Source organism: Arachis stenosperma, chromosome 1 (genome assembly GCF_014773155.1).
Source record: "Arachis stenosperma cultivar V10309 chromosome 1, arast.V10309.gnm1.PFL2, whole genome shotgun sequence".
NCBI lineage: Eukaryota > Viridiplantae > Streptophyta > Magnoliopsida > Fabales > Fabaceae > Arachis > Arachis stenosperma.
In genome coordinates this window covers 61,152,354-61,157,395 of record NC_080377.1, presented here as the reverse complement: position 1 = coordinate 61,157,395, position 5,042 = coordinate 61,152,354, and the positions used below count along the sequence as shown (strand labels likewise).

General features: G+C 42.2%; 1 non-coding gene across 1 annotated transcript; it reads left to right on the top strand.

Moving 5' to 3' along the window:
* Positions 1–3,572: 3,572 nt before the first annotated feature.
* On the top strand, positions 3,573–3,680 carry LOC130956831 (small nucleolar RNA R71). Its single transcript, XR_009077214.1, has one exon. It is a non-coding gene; the product is annotated as a small nucleolar RNA R71 (small nucleolar RNA).
* The last annotated feature ends 1,362 nt before the right edge of the window (positions 3,681–5,042 follow it).

The window sequence follows — 5,042 nt, the reverse complement described above, 5'->3', positions numbered from 1 at the left end:
AGGATGATGGAGTGTTCTTGATGCTCCACCCTTAGTTGTCCCATGTTGGAACTCAGTTCTCCTAGGGAGGTGTTTAGTTGCTCCCAATAGTTTTGTGGAGGAAAGTGCATCCCTTGGGGCATCTCAGGGATCTCATGATGAGAGGGGTCTCTTGTGTGCTCCATCCTTTTCTTAGTGATGGGCTTATCCTCATCAATGGGGATGTCTCCCTCTATGTCAACTCCTACTGAATAACAGAGGTGACAAATGAGATGAGGAAAGGCTAACCTTGCTAAGGTAGAGGACTTGTCCGCCACCTTATAGAGTTCTTGGGCTATAACCTCATGAACTTCCACTTCTTCTCCAATCATGATGCTATGAATCATGATGGCCCGGTCTAGAGTAACTTCAGACCGGTTGCTAGTGGGAATGATTGAGCGTTGGATAAACTCCAACCATCCTCTAGCCACGGGTTTGAGGTCATGCCTTCTCAATTGAACCGGCTTGCCTCTTGAATCTCTCTTCCATTGTGCGCCCTCTTCACATATGACTGTGAGGACTTGGTCCAACCTTCGATCAAAGTTGACCCTTCTAGTGTAAGGATGTTCATCTCCTTGCATCATGGGCAAATTGAATGCCAACCTTACACTTTCCGGACTAAAATCCAAGTATTTCCCCCGAACCATAGTAAGATAATTCTTTGGATTCGGGTTCACACTTTGATCATGGTTCTTGGTGATCCATGCATTGGCATAGAACTCTTGAACCATCAAGATTCCGACTTGTTGAATGGGGTTGGTAAGCACTTCCCAACCTCTTCTTCGGATCTCATGGCGGATCTCCGGATATTCACCCTTTTTGAGTGAAAAGGGGACCTCGGGGATCACCTTCTTCAAGGCCACAACTTCATAGAAGTGGTCTTGATGCATCCTTGAGATGAATCTATCCATTTCCCATGACTCGGAGGTGGAAGCTTTTGCCTTCCCTTTCCTCTTTCTAGAGGTTTCTCCGGCCTTGGATGCCATAAATGGTTATGGAAAACGAAAAAGCAACGCTTTTACCACACCAAACTTAAAATGTTTGCTCGTCCTCGAGCAAAAGAAGAAAGAAGAGAGTAGAAGAAGAAGAAATGAGGAAGAAGGGAATGGTGGTGTATTCGGCCAAAGAGGGGGAGAAGTGGTGTTTAGGTTGTGTAAAAATGAAGGGATGAAGAGGGGTTTATATAGGAGAGAGGGGGGTGAAGGTTCGGCCATTATGGGTGGGTTTGGGAGGGAAAGTGGTTTGAATTTGAAGGGTGAGGTTGGTGGGGTTTTATGAAGGATGGATGTGAGTGGTGAAGAGAAAGATGGGATTTGATAGGTGAAGGGTTTTTGGGGAAGAGGTAATGAGGTGATTGGTGAATGGGGGAAGAAGAGAGAGAGTGGTGGTGGGGTTGTGGGGGTCCTGTGGGGTCCACAGATCCTGAGGTGTCAAGGAAAAGTCATCCCTGCACCAATTGGCACTCAAAATCACGTTTTGAGGCATTTCTGGCGTTAAACGCCGGGCTGGTGCCCATTCCTGGCGTTTAACGCCAGGTTCTTGCCCTTTTCTGGCGTTTAACGCCAGTCTGGTGCCCCTTTCTGGCGTTAAACACCCAGAATGGTGCCAGACTGGGCGTTAAACGCCCAACTGCTAGGCTTACTGGCATTTGAACGCCAGCAACATCTCCCTCCAGGGTGTGCTATTTTTCTTCCTGTTTTTCATTCTGTTTTTGCTTTTTCAATGGATCTTGTGACTTCTTATGATCATCAACCTACAAAAAACATAAAATAACAAAAGAAAATATATAAAATATAATCATTGGGTTGCCTCCCAACAAGCGCTTCTTTAATGTCAGTAGCTTGACAGAGGGCTCTCATGGAGCCTCACAGATACTCAGAGCAAGGTTGGAACCTCCCAACACCAAACTTAGAGTTTGAATGTGGGGGTTCAACACCAAACTTAGAGTTTGGTTGTGGCCTCCCAACACCAAACTTAGAGTTTGACTGTGGGGGCTCTGTTTGTCTCTGATTTGAGAGAAGCTCTTCATGCTTCTTCTCCATGGTGACAGAGGGATATCCTTGAGCCTTAAACACCAAGCATTCTTCATTCACTTGAATGATTAACTCTCCTCCATCAACATCAATCACAGCCTTTGCTGTGGCTAGGAAGGGTCTGCCAAGGATGATGGATTCATCCATGCACTTCCCTGTCTCTAGGACTATGAAATCAGTAGGGATGTAATGGTCTTCAACTTTTACCAAAACATTCTCTACAAGTCCATGAGCTTGTTTTCTTGAGTTGTCTGCCATCTCTAGTGAGATTCTTGCAGCTTGTACCTCAAAGATCCCTAGCTTCTCCATTACAGAGAGAGGCATGAGGTTTACACTTGACCCTAAGTCACACAGAGCCTTCTTGAAGGTCATGGTGCCTATGGTACAAGGTATGGAAAACTTCCCAGGATCTTGTTTCTTTTGAGGTAATTTCTGCCTAGACAAGTTATCCAGTTCTTTGGTGAGCAAAGGAGGTTCATCCTCCCAAGTCTCATTTCCAAATAACTTGTCATTTAGCTTCATGATTGCTCCAAGGTATTTAGCAACTTGCTCTTCAGTGACATACTCATCCTCTTCAGAGGAAGAATACTCATCAGAGCTCATGAAAGGCAGAAGTAAGTCCAATGGAATCTCTATGGTCTCATTTTGAGCCTCAGATTCCCATGGTTCCTCATTTGGGAACTCATTGGAGGCCAGTGCACGCCCACTGAGGTCTTCCTCAGTGGCGTTCACTTCCTCCCTTTCCTCTCCAAATTCGGCCATGGTTATGGCTTTGCACTCTCCTTTTGGATTTTCTTCTGTATTGCTTGGAAGAGTGCTTGGAGGGAGTTCAGTAACTTTCTTACTCAGCTGTCCCACTTGTGCTTCCAAATTCCTAATGGAAGACCTTGTTTCAGTCATGAAACTTTGAGTGGTTTTGATTAGATCAGAGACCATGTTTGCTAAGTCAGAGGGGTTCTGCTTAGAGTTCTCTGTCTGTTGCTGAGAAGATGATGGAAAAGGCTTGCCATTGCTAAACCTGTTTCTTCCACCATTGTTGTTGTTGAAACCTTGTTGAGGTCTCTCTTGATTCTTCCATGAGAAATTTGGGTGATTTCTCCATGAAGAATTATAGGTGTTTCCATAGGGTTCTCCTAGGTAATTCACCTCTTCCATTGAAGGGTTCTCAGGATCATAAGCTTCTTCCTCAGATGAAGCATCCTTAGTACTGCCAGGTGCATTTTGCATTCCAGACAGACTTTGAGAAATCAAATTGACTTGTTGAGTCAATATCTTGTTCTGATCCAGTATGGCATTCAGAGCATCAATCTCAAGAACTCCTTTCTTCTGACTTGTCCCATTGTTCACAGGATTCCTTTCAGAAGTGTACATGAATTGGTTATTTGCAACCATCTCAATTAGTTCCTGAGCCTCTGTAGGCGTCTTCTTCAGATGAAGAGATCCTCCAGCAGAGCTATCCAAAGACATTTTGGATAGTTCAGAGAGACCATCATAGAAAATACCTATGATGCTCCATTCAGAAAGCATGTCTGAGGGACATTTTCTGATTAATTGTTTGTATCTTTCCCAAGCTTCATAGAGGGATTCTCCATCCTTCTGTTTGAAGGTTTGGACTTCCACTCTAAGCTTACTCCATTTTTGAGGTGGAAAGAACTTTGCCAAGAAGGCATTGACTAGCTTTTCCCAAGAGTCCAGGCTTTCTTTAGGTTGAGAGTCCAACCATATTCTAGCTCTGTCTCTTACAGCAAAAGGGAATAGCATCAGTCTGTAGACCTCAGGGTCAACTCCATTAGTCTTGACTGTGTCACAGATTTGCAAGAACTCAGCTAAAAACTGATGAGGATCTTCCATTGGAAGTCCATGGAACTTGCAATTCTGTTGCATTAGAGAAACTAATTGAGGCTTAAGCTCAAAGTTGTTTGCTCCAATGGCAGGGATAGAGATGCTTCTCCCATAGAAATTGGGAGTAGGTGCAGTAAAGTCACCCAGCACCTTCCTTGCATTGTTGGCATTGTTGTTATTTTCGGCTGCCATGGGTTCTTCTTCTTTGAAGAATTTGGTCAGGTCCTCTACAGAGAGTTGTGCCTTAGCTTCTCTTAGCTTTCTCTTCAAGGTCCTCTCAGGTTCAGGGTCAGCTTCAACAAGAATGCCTTTGTCTCTGCTCCTGCTCATATGAAAGAGAAGAGAACAAGAAAATATGGAATCCTCTATGTCACAGTATAGAGATTCCTTGAGGTGTCAGAGGAAAAGAAAAATAGAAGAAAGAAGAAGGAGGAGAATTCGAACTTTAATTAGATGGAGTTCGAATTGTGCATTAAGAAGGAGTAGTACTCTATAAATAGAAGGATGTGGGAAGGAGGGAAGAGAATTTTCGAAAATTAATTAAAAATATGTCAAAATCATTTTGAAAAATTGATTGATAATTTTCGAAAATTCAAGTGGAAAAGAAATCAAGTGATTTTTGAAAAAGATTTTGAAATTAGAAGTTAAAAAGATTTGATTGAAAACTTATTTTGAAAAAGATGTGATTAAAAAGACATGATTGAAAAGATTTGATTTGAAAACAATTTTAAAAGATATGTTTTGAAAATAATTTTTAAAAGATTTGATTTTGAAAATTAATGACTTGCCTAACAAGAAAAGATATGATTCAAACATTTAAACCTTCCTCAACAGAAAAGGCAACAAACTTGAAATGTTCAATCAAATCATTAATTGTTAGTAAGTATCTTTGAAAAAGGAAAGAAATTGATTTTGAAAACATTTGATTGAAAAGATATGATTTGAAAAAGATTTGATTTTGAAAAACTTTGAAAATTTGAAAAAAAATTGATTTTGAAAACAAAATCTTCCCCCTAGCACCATCCTGGCGTTAAACGCCCAGAATGGTATACATTCTGGCGTTTAACGCCCAAAATGCACCCTTTTTGGGCGTTAAACGCCCAACCAGGCACCCTGGCTGGCGTTTAAACGCCAGTCTGTCTTCTTCAC